We start from the raw sequence: 12570 nt of genomic DNA on the forward strand, positions 1-12570 counted from the left end.
CTGTATGTATATATATATATATATATATATAATTTTGTATTTGTTTATTTTCTATATATATATGTATAATTTGTTATTTGTGTTATATATATATATATATGTATATGTGTGTGTATATATATATACATAATTTATTATATTGGTTTTGAAAATGATGTACAACCATTGCTTAACAGTCACTGACAAAGTCCACTCTCACTGGGATACCGACTGATGGGATGGTTGTATCTTTCGGCACTTGTGCTCTCCTTGGGTTGTTCATTTCAGAATAATGACCACTCCTCAGATAATAAATACTTCCTAGTGATGGCTCTATGATGCGTTCCATTTGTCGAGAAAGCAAATAGTAACAAGGTTTTCAAAGCCAACCAACTTTTCAGCTAATTTTTACAAAGTATTTTATCTGTCAATCAACATTATTAGCAGCTCAAGCTAGCTAGTAGGTAATAGCAGACTACTCGTTAGTGTGCGCAAGGCGAAGTCCCGAGAAAAGTAGTTCCTGGGCTTTAGCTCCAACAATACCAATGTTGCTACAAGTCGACTATGTACACAAAGAATACTCGAACCATATTGTCCAGACCAGGGCTGTCCAAATTGCAGCCCGCCGCTAATGTTTTAAAAGTACGCAGCGCATTCCAAAAATACTACCAAAAAAGAAAACATCACAAGGTGGAATATAAAAAAAGGCAAACCGGTGAAATGTATCGAGAAAAAGTTGTAACGTTGACTTTGATAACACAAAGCTGCCAGCTTTAAAGCTGTCTTAGCTCAAAAAATAATAATGAATCAAAATCAACGTTATGAATTATTGACCAATTGCTTAACATAAAATATTTTAGAGAAAATATTGCATATTCTGTGTGTTTGTCGTGTAAAAAACTACGTTTTCTATGGCAAAAAAGGCATAAAATAAACCCCCCCAAAATACTATTAAAAAATAAAAACCGAAGGATCGATCTGAAGTTGATCCAGACACAAGCGTTAAAAATAAAAACTATGATTTATTTTTAATACTTTGATGTGTGGGCCCCTTTTTGATCCCCAATAATCCTAGAGGGATACTAGAAACACCAAACTGTTATTGCTCCATAAATAATAATGAAATAAAACAATGTTGATACGAATTATTGACCCAGTAAAGCCTCCAATTACTTCACATCAAATATAAAGTATTCTTTTTAATGCATTCTAAATATTAAATAAATGTGATCAAAAGTCCGCCTACAATGGAGCCGCTCTATTCTGTTCTTAAAATAACACCCAAACACCTCCATTAAAGTTTTACATACATAATGTAACATTTACAATAACATTTAATATTAACGTATTTTGGTCATTTTAGGTGTACACAGCGCATTCATTCTAAAAACGCATGACAAAGGTCGCTTTTTTTCCCACTGATTATCACTCACTGCAGACTTCATGAGAGCCAACAAACATAATAAAACATCACTTACTGTACACAGTCTGCTGTCATTAGGTTGCAGACTGCTAGGATGTTCATATATTCCCATTTAGATGACGAATGACAAGGGGGGGTAGAACCAAGCGTCTTTTCGTGTCGTCCTTACCATTCCCGGGTCTAAATTGGCTGTCAAAGTGAACCAAACTGTCGGAATACCTAATCGTCCTTTTACTATCAAGGTGAGAGGCATGATTTCTGATCTAGAATAAAGTATGACGAGCAAGGAAACGAGGAAGCCCCATTTAAACGTAGTTGACACAGGCTAGTGATCAAGGCTCCGCTACAAATAGTTGGTCTGCGTTAGCACTTATAATAACAATATCACTAATACTTGTTAATATTCACTATAAATAGTCAGTCTGCGTTAGCACTTATAACAACAAAATCACTAATATATGTTAATATTCACTATAAATAGTCGGTCTGTGTTAGCACTTATAATAACAACATTACTAATACTTGTTAATATTCACTATAAATAGTCGGTCTGCGTTAGCACTTAGAATAACAACATTACTAATACTTGTTAATATTCACTATAAATAGTCGGTCTGCGTTAGCACTTATAATAACAATATCACTAATACTTGTTAATATTCACTATAAATAGTCAGTCTGCGTTAGCACTTATAACAACAAAATCACTAATATATGTTAATATTCACTATAAATAGTCGGTCTGCGTTAGCACTTATAATAACAATATCACTAATACTTGTTAATATTCACTATAAATAGTCAGTCTGCGTTAGCACTTATAACAACAAAATCACTAATATATGTTAATATTCACTATAAATAGTCGGTCTGTGTTAGCACTTATAATAACAACATTACTAATACTTGTTAATATTCAATATAAATAGTCGGTCTGCGTTAGCACTTAGAATAACAACATTACTAATACTTGTTAATATTCACTATAAATAGTCGGTCTGCGTTAGCACTTAGAATAACAATATCAGTAATACATGTTAATATTCACTATAAATAGTCGGTCTGCGTTAGCACTTATAATAACAATATCACTAATACATGTTAATATTCACTATGAATAGTCGGTCTGCGTTAGCACTTATAATAACAACATTACTAATACTTGTTAATATTCACTATAAATAGTCGGTCTGCATTAGCACATTATAATAATAATATCACTAATACTTGTTAATATTCACTATAAATAGTCGGTCTGCGTTAGTACTTAGAATAACAACATTACTAATACTTGTTAATATTCACTATAAATAGTCGGTCTGCGTTAGCACTTATAATAACAACATTACTAATACTTGTTAATATTCACTATAAATAGTCGGTCTGCATTAGCACATTATAATAATAATATCACTAATACTTGTTAATATTCACTATAAATAGTCGGTCTGCGTTAGTACTTAGAATAACAACATTACTAATACTTGTTAATATTCACTATAAATAGTCGGTCTGCGTTAGCACTTATAATAACAATATCACTAATACATGTTAATATTCACTATAAATAGTCGGTCTGCGTTAGCACTTATAATAAAAATATCACTAATACTTGTTAATATTCACTATAAATAGTCGGTCTGCGTTAGCACTTATAATAACAACATTACTAATACTTGTTAATATTCACTATAAATAGTCGGTCTGCGTTAGCACTTATAATAACAACATTACTAATACTTGTTAATATTCACTATAAATAGTCGGTCTGCATTAGCACATTATAATAATAATATCACTAATACTTGTTAATATTCACTATAAATAGTCGGTCTGCGTTAGTACTTAGAATAACAACATTACTAATACTTGTTAATATTCACTATAAATAGTCGGTCTGCGTTAGCACTTATAATAACAATATCACTAATACATGTTAATATTCACTATAAATAGTCGGTCTGCGTTAGCACTTATAATAAAAATATCACTAATACTTGTTAATATTCACTATAAATAGTCGGTCTGCGTTAGCACTTATAATAACAACATTACTAATACTTGTTAATATTCACTATAAATAGTCGGTCTGCGTTAGCACTTATAATAACAACATTACTAATACTTGTTAATATTCACTATAAATAGTCGGTCTGCATTAGCACATTATAATAATAATATCACTAATACTTGTTAATATTCACTATAAATAGTCGGTCTGCGTTAGCACATTATAATAATAATATCACTAATACTTGTTAATATTCACTATAAATAGTCGGTCTGCGTTAGTACTTAGAATAACAACATTACTAATACTTGTTAATATTCACTATAAATAGTCGGTCTGCGTTAGCACTTATAATAACAATATCACTAATACATGTTAATATTCACTATAAATAGTCGGTCTGCGTTAGCACTTATAATAAAAATATCACTAATACTTGTTAATATTCACTATAAATAGTCGGTCTGCGTTAGCACTTATAATAACAACATTACTAATACTTGTTAATATTCACTATAAATAGTCGGTCTGCATTAGCACATTATAATAATAATATCACTAATACTTGTTAATATTCACTATAAATAGTCGGTCTGCGTTAGTACTTAGAATAACAACATTACTAATACTTGTTAATATTCACTATAAATAGTCGGTCTGCGTTAGTACTTAGAATAACAACATTACTAATACTTGTTAATATTCACTATAAATAGTCGGTCTGCGTTAGCACTTATAATAAAAATATCACTAATACATGTTAATATTCACTATAAATAGTCGGTCTGCGTTAGCACTTATAATAACAATATCACTAATACTTGGTAAAATTCACTATAAATAGTCGGTCTGCGTTAGCACTTATAGTGAAGTGAAGTGAATTATATTTATATAGCGCATTTCTCAAGCGACTCAAAGCGCTTTACGTAGTGACACCCAATATCTAAGTTACATTTAAACCAGTATGGGTGGCACTGGCAGCAGGTGGGTAAAGTGTCTTGCCCAAAGACACAACGGCAGTAACTAGGATGGCACAAGCGGGAATCAAACCTGCAACCCTCAAGTTGCTGGCACGGCCACTCTACCAACCGAGCTATGCCGCCTCTACAATATCACTAATACTTGTTAATATTCACTATAAATATTCACTATAAATAGTCTGTTTGCATTAGCACTTATAATAACAATATCACTGATACTTATTAATATTCAATATAAATATTCTGTCTGCGTTAGCACTTATAATAACAATATCACTAATACTTGTTAATATTCACTATAAATATTCACTATAAATAGTCTGTTTGCATTAGCACTTATAATAACAATATCACTGATACTTATTAATATTCAATATAAATATTCTGTCTGCGTTAGCACTTATAATAACAATATCACTAATACTTGTTAATATTCACTATAAATATTCACTATAAATAGTCTGTTTGCATTAGCACTTATAATAACAATATCACTAATACTTATTAATATTCAATATAAATATTATGTCTGCGTTAGCACTTATAATAACAATATCACTAATACTTGTTAATATTCACTATAAATAGTCACTAATACTTGTTAATATTCACTATAAATAGTCTGTTTGCATTAGCACTTATAATAACAATATCACTAATACTTGTTAATATTCACGTCACTAAATGTAAACAGAATATTGTTGGCGCTTTTTGGGACATGAAGGGTGAAATAGAGGACCTCCCCTTTAACCAGACTTTTATTTACAAGTTAAAATGCATTTTCATTGTCATGCCTCTCATAATGATTGTGAAGGATAGGCAAAACTTCCTAAAAAAAAGGGCAGTTCCCCCTTAAAGTGTTAAATAAAAAGAAAATAATCATGAAATAGGACTTATTTTGAACACTTCTGACTGGGGCCCTCCTGGTCCCCGGGACCAAACATGAGGGGAGCCTTAAAGGCTGAAATAAATCTATATATTGTCTTGGTTTTGAAAATGAAAAATATCAAAATGGCCCCTGCATCATTTTGCAGTGACCGGAAGGAAGTGCGTCCAACGACCATGACGGCTTTATGACTGAGGAGTGATACTTTTGGGGGCGTGTCCTTTCCCGTGGACCAACGTCACATCGGTCCGTCCTTTCCATTTCACTTCTTTCACGGCGCTGCGCCTGCTGGACAGGACGCAGACTGGGACACGAGCGCCTAAAGATGATGTCAGCGTCTGCCGGAATAATAAGAGTTCACCTTCAAAACGGGCCCAAAGAAGCCCCGCCCTCTCCTGGTGCTCCCTCCTTTGGCTAATTGCATCCAGGTGGCAGGCGGCGGCGAGAGAATTTTTGCTGGCGTGCGTCAGTGAACGCGATACACGTGTCCCTGTGTGGACTCCACGCCCTCCTCTTCTTCCCTGTTGCCATGCCAATGGGAGGAGGGGGGGCTCGGGGGGAGTTCTAACCTGCTATTTTTGTCAGGCGGATCAACGGTGCCGACGCGCGTTACGGCTGTCGGAAACCGCAGCTGTCGCCATGGTGATGCCACACTGCAATATTTCTTTGCAGGATCACGCCGCATGCTAATCGTCTCTTCTCCACAGTCCGTCCTTCGTTATGCAAGAGGGGACCGCGTCCGCCGTGCGAGGGAGGGGGCGTGAACCGGGTGGGGGGGCAAGCAGCGTTCCCTCACACACGCCGACCCGGGTGCAGCACGTCAGGTGGAGTCCAGCTTCTACTGGAAGGAAGTCCTCATCCTCTGCATACTCGCTGATGGCCAGCTTGTGTTCCAAGTCCTTCATGATGGACTGTCAGCCTCCACCTTTCCTCTCCCTGGACTAACAATTCTGCTATCGGTGTTTTTTCTTCCAGCTCAGACACGCTGTCACATTCCGCTCAGCTGCACGTGACAATCAGCTTGGAATTTTTTTCAAATATTTCAAATATGCAAAAAAAAACCAAACAAGAGCAAGCATGATCCAATACAGTGCTATAGCCTTAACAGCCATTATAACACAATGAAAACATCCATCCATCCATCCATTTTCTACCGCTTATTCCCTTTTGGGGTCGCGGGGGGGCGCTGGCGCCTATCTCAGCTACAATCGGGCGGAAGGCGGGGTACACCCTGGACAAGTCGCCACCTCATCGCAGGGCCAACACAGATAGACAGACAACATTCACACTCACATTCACACACTAGGGCCCATTTAGTGTTGCCAATCAACCTATCCCCAGGTGCATGTCTTTGGAGGTGGGAGGAAGCCGGAGTACCCGGAGGGAACCCACGCATTCACGGGGAGGACATGCAAACTCCACACAGAAAGATCCCGAGCCTGGATTTGAACCCAGGACTGCAGGACCTTCGTATTGTGAGGCAGACGCACTAACCCCTCTGCCACCGTGAAGCCAATGAAAACAATGGAGAATAAAACAAAACAAAAACAAATGAGCATTGGACTTTTTTTTTTTTCGTACATATTTGAAAAGGAGTGAGAAGAAGTATGCACTTATTTAATCCCACCCATTTTCTTTAAAGGGGAACATTATCAGCAGACCTATGTAAGCGTCAATATATACCTTGATGGTGCAGAAAAAAGACCATATATTTTTTTAACCGATTTCCAAACTCTAAATGGGTGAATTTTGGCGAATTAAACGCCTTTCTGTTTATCGCGCTGGAGACGATGACGTCAGAATGTGACGTCGCCGAGGTAACACAGCCGCCATTTTCATTTTCAACACATTGTAAACATTGGGTCTCAGCTCTGTTATTTTCCGTATTTACGACTATTTTTTGGAACCTTGGAGACATCATGCCTCGTCGGTGTGTTGTCGGAGGCTGTAACAACACTAACAGGGAGGGATTCAAGTTGCACCGCTGGCCCGAAGATGCCAAAGTGTCTGCCGCCAGACCCCCGTTGAATGTGCCAAAGTGTCTCCACATTTTACCGGCGATGACAGACATGACACAGAGATGTATGGATAACCTGCAGATGCATTTGCAACGATAAATTCAACTAAATCACAAAGGTGAGTTTTGTTGATGTTGACTTATGTGCTAATCAGACATATTTGGTCGCGGCGTGACTGCTACCCAATCGATGCTAACATGCTACGCTAATCGATGCTAACATGCTAATTACCGGCGGTGCTAAAGCAGACATGGCACAGAGATGTATGGATAACCTGCAGATGCATTTGCAACGATAGTCAACGAAATCACAAAGGTGAGTTTTGTTGATGTTGACTGCCAGCTAATCGATGCTAACATGCTACGCTAATCGATGCTAACATGCTAATTACCGGCGGTGCTAAAGCAGACATGGCACAGAGATGTATGGATAACCTGCAGATGCATTTGCAATGATAAATTCAACTAAATCACAAAGGTGAGTTTGTTGATGTTGACTTATGTGCTAATCAGACATATTTGGTCGCGGCGTGACTGCTAGCCAATCGATGCTAACATGCTACGCTAATCGATGCTAACATGCTATTTACCGGCGGTGCTAAAGCAGACATGGCACAGAGATGTGTGGATAACCTGCAAATGCATTTGCGACGATAGTCAACGAAATCACAAAGGTGAGTTTTGTTGATGTTGACTGCCAGCTAATCGATGGTAACATGCTACGCTAATCGATGCTAACATGCTAATTACCGGCGGTGCTAAAGCAGACATGGCACAGAGATGTATGGATAACCTGCAGATGCATTTGCAACTATATTACATTTCCTTCCACCCACATTTAATGCGAAACAAACACTTACCAATCGACGGATTTAAGTTGCTCAAGTGTCACAAGATGCGAAAGACCTGATCGTTTGGTCCGCACATTTTACCGGCGATGCTAACGCAGCTATTCGGCCATGCTATGGCTATGAATAGCGTCAATAGCTATTCGCTCAATAGCTTCAGTTTCTTCTTCAATACTTTCATACTCCAACCATCTGTTTCAATACATGCGTAATCTGTTGAATCGCTTAAACTGCTGAAATCCGAGTCTGAATCCGAGCTAATGTCGCTATATCTTGCTGTGCTATTCCCATTGTTTGTTTACATTGGCAGCACTGTATGACGTCACAGGGAAATGGATAGTGGTTTCGAAGATAGCGAAAATAAGGCACTTTAAAGCTTTATTTAGGGATATTCCGAGACCGGTAAAATTTTGAAAAAAACATCAAAAAAATACAACAAGCCTCCGGGAACTCATTTTTACCGTTTTTAACCCTTTTGAAATTGTGATAATGTTCCCCTTTAAATCATAAATTACTCTGATCTAGAACTACCTGTTCACTCTATGTACAAACTTAATGAACTTGTATATACATCAATGATCCATCCATCCTCCGCTTATCCGAGGTTGGGTCGCGGGGACAGCAGCCTAAGCAGGGAAGCCAAGACTTCCCTCTCCCTAGCCACTTCGTCTAGCTCTTCAATATATACATACATATGCAGACTACACACATCCATGGCCACACCGTTACCACAAGTGCTCATGGAAATGGTATCATGCCAAAACAGCAGTACTAGTGCCTCAATGGGCGGCCCCAAACTCTTTTGTAACACAAGCAACCCAAAATCAAAGCCCTTCTTCATCTCTGTACCTCTAGAACACCATGTAGCTATACTTCTTTATGTTTGGACATTGCTTTAACTCCAAATTCAAACCATTCCACAGTTTCACGCCACAGATTGAAATTCAAAAACGTTTGATGGTCGTTCTACAACTAAGCATTTTGAAATGAAAATTCCTCCTTAATCCTGACAAATAAGGAAGCAACACCACACGCAAAAAAGCCGCTGCCTGACCAGGCCTCAGAAGATCTGCATAGACTCCTTCCACCCCCACCAAGGACTGTTTTCACTGCTGGACTCTAGAACAGGGGTAGGGAACCTATGGCTCTAGAGCCAGATGTGGGTCTTTTGATGACTGCATCTGGCTCTTGGATAAATCTGAGCTAACACTGCTTAACACAATAAGGAATGAGTAATTCCACTTGTAATCAAAGTGTTAAAAATAACGTTCAAAATATTAAACATGCTCATGCATTTGAATCCATCCATCCTTTTTTCTACCGCACTTTATTTCTTATTATTTTTTTTTAGGGCTTGCCCTCCTGGGGGTTCTTAAGACCACCAAGCACCGACATATAAGCCTGTTTCAGGGTTACGATATTTTTTTATTTTTCAATAAGCCTCTCAGTTGCTTTCCAGCAATTGTCTTTTTCTCTTTCATTCTCGCTCACACTCTGGCTCCTGCTCCAACCCTGTCTCTCCTCCTGGCTGCTGCTTATAACAGAGCGACAGGTGATTAGATAACAAGGCCCGGGTGGGTGGTCTACGCACCTGTCGCTGATTTCGAGGCCGGTCCTGGCACACCCCGCTTCGCTGCAGGCCCGCAGGCTACGCCCCCCTCCACGGTTAGCTTCAGAATATCAATGTTGATACAAAGAATAAGAGACTTATTATACTCTAGTAATGTTGGTCTTACTTAAAAATGCACGCGTTTAGGTGTGTTCGGTGTTGAAAAAAAAAATGATATGGCTCTTACGGACATACATTTTAAAATATTCGGATTCTTGGCTCTCTCGGCCAAAAAGGTTCCCGACCCCTGCTCTAGAAGGAGGTGCCGCAAACTCCAGGTTCTGTAACAGCTTCTTCCCTCCTGAACGCATCATAATAATCCCCTCAATTTCCCCCCAAAAGTGGATTAAGTGGCTGGAATATAAAGACAATATATAACATACATCCATGAACGTAGATGCATATGCAATAGTGCATTATATTTATCTTTACAGTAATCTATCTACAACGAGCTAATGCGACAAAATGTCGTTCTTATCCGTACTGTAAAGTTCAAACCTGAATGACAATAAAAGGATGTCAGAATAATTTTATGGAAGTTATCAAAAAACTTTGCGTTACATTGAGTTCAACTCGCCCCGCGAGAGGACAAAAGCTGTCTTTGATCCTACTATGCAAAAGGCTTGTAAAACCCCACTATGTAGGATGGGAAGCGACATGAAGGCGTCGCTTTCTTTGATGTATTGTAATCCACAGGAAGATTTTGTCATTTAATTAAAATGTCGTTTAATTTTTCTGAAGGAACTCTCCTGAAGGAATCATCCATCCATTTTCTACCGCTTATTCCCTTTCGGGGTCGCGGGGGGCGCTGGCGCCTATCTCAGCTACAATCGGGCGGAAGGCGGGGTACACCCTGGACAAGTCGCCACCTCATCACAGGGCCAACACAGATAGACAGACAACATTCACACTCACATTCACACACTAGGGCCAATTTAGTGTTGCCAATCAACCTATCCCCAGGTGCATGTCTTTGGAAGTGGGAGGAAGCCGGAGTACCCGGAGGGAACCCACGCATTCACGGGGAGAACATGCAAACTCCACACAGAAAGATCCCAAGCCTGGATTTGAACCCAGGACTGCAGGAACTTCGTATTGTGAGGCAGATGCACTAACCCCTCTGCCACCGTGAAGCCCTGAAGGAATCAATAAAGTATTATCTATCTATCTATCTATCTATCTATCTATCTATCTATCTATCTATCTATCTATCTATCTATCTATCTATCTACAAAGGCACCTTTTCTTTGAACTGTTTTATGACCTTTTCTTTGAACTGTTTTGTAGCCAAAGGCCATGGCTGTTTACGACCCCCTTCCTTAGAAACAGCTGTTGCCATCGAATCAGGGAAAGTCCAAATAAAAGAGGAGGTGTACAATCTTTCGTCAGAGCGCGAGGCGACACTGTACAAGGGTACAGTGTCTACACGTTTCTCCTCAACCAAGCTAAATTGAATTCTGTCTCTGTTTAATTCCTTGCTTCTTGTCTTGTTTAATAGATGTCATCAGTGTTTGAACCTGACAAAGGACGTCTAAGTCTCTAAGTCTATACTAGAGTTTGTAACACAAAAATATTTCCTGCGAGAGGACAAAAGCTGTCTTTGATCCTACTGAGTAAAAGGCTTGTAAAACCCCACTATGTAGGATGGGAAGCGACATGAAGGCGTCGCTTTCTTTGATGTATTGTAATCCACAGGAAGATTTTGTCATTTAATTAAAATGTCGTTTAATTTTTCTGAAGGAACTCTCCTGAATGAATCAACAAAGTATTATCTATCTATCTATCTATCTATCTATCTATCTATCTATCTATCTATCTATCTATCTATCTATCTATCTATCTATCTATCTATCTATCTATCTATCTTCAAAGGCACCTTTTCTTTGAACTGTTTTATGACCTTTTCTTTGAACTGTTTTGTAGCCAAAGGCCATGGCTGTTTACGACCCCCTTCCTTCGAAACAGCTGTTGCCATGTAATCAGGGAAAGTCCAAATAAAAGAGGAGGTTTACAATCTTTCGTCAGAGCGCGAGGCGACACTGTACAAGGGTACAGTGTCTACACGTTTCTCCTCAACCAAGCTAAATTGAATTCTGTCTCTGTTTAATTCCTTGCTTCTTGTCTTGTTTAATAGATGTCATCAGTGTTTGAACCTGACAAAGGACGTCTAAGTCTCTAAGTCTATACTAGAGTTTGTAACACAAAAATATTTCCTGCGAGAGGACAAAAGCTGTCTTTGATCCTACTGAGTAAAAGGCTTGTAAAACCCCACTATGTAGGATGGGAAGCGACATGAAGGCGTCGCTTTCTTTGATGTATTGTAATCCACAGGAAGATTTTGTCATTTAATTTTTCTGAAGGAACTCTCCTGAAGGAATCAATAAAGTATTATCTATCCATCTATCTATCTATCTATCTATCTATCTATCTATCTATCTATCTATCTATCTATCTATCTATCTATCTATCTATCTTCAAAGGCACCTTTTCTTTGAACTGTTTTATGACCTTTTCTTTGAACTGTTTTGTAGCCAAAGGCCACGTCTGTTTACGACCCCCTTCCTTAGAAACAGCTGTTGCCATGTAATCAGGGAAAGTCCAAATAAAAAAGAGGAGGTGTACAATCTTTCGTCAGAGCGCGAGGCGACACTGTACAAGGGTACAGACACTGTAGAAGGGTACAGTGTCTACGCGTTTCTCCTCAACCAAGCTAAATTGAATTCTGTCTCTGTTTAATTCCTTGCTTCTTGTCTTGTTTAATAGATGTCATCAGTGTTTGAACCTGACAAAGGACGTCTAAGTCTCTAAGTCTATACT

At 38.4% G+C, this 12570-nt stretch overlaps 1 protein-coding gene across 4 annotated transcripts in view; it reads right to left on the reverse strand.

Annotated features, from left to right (window-relative positions):
- Positions 1 to 12570, reverse strand: part of gabbr2 (gamma-aminobutyric acid (GABA) B receptor, 2) — a 412418-nt gene that overhangs the window by 119047 nt on the left and 280801 nt on the right. The gene's annotated exons all lie outside the window — the stretch shown is intronic.

The sequence above is a fragment of the Nerophis ophidion genome, linkage group LG04 (assembly GCF_033978795.1).
Source record: "Nerophis ophidion isolate RoL-2023_Sa linkage group LG04, RoL_Noph_v1.0, whole genome shotgun sequence".
NCBI classification, from domain to species: Eukaryota; Metazoa; Chordata; class Actinopteri; order Syngnathiformes; family Syngnathidae; genus Nerophis; species Nerophis ophidion.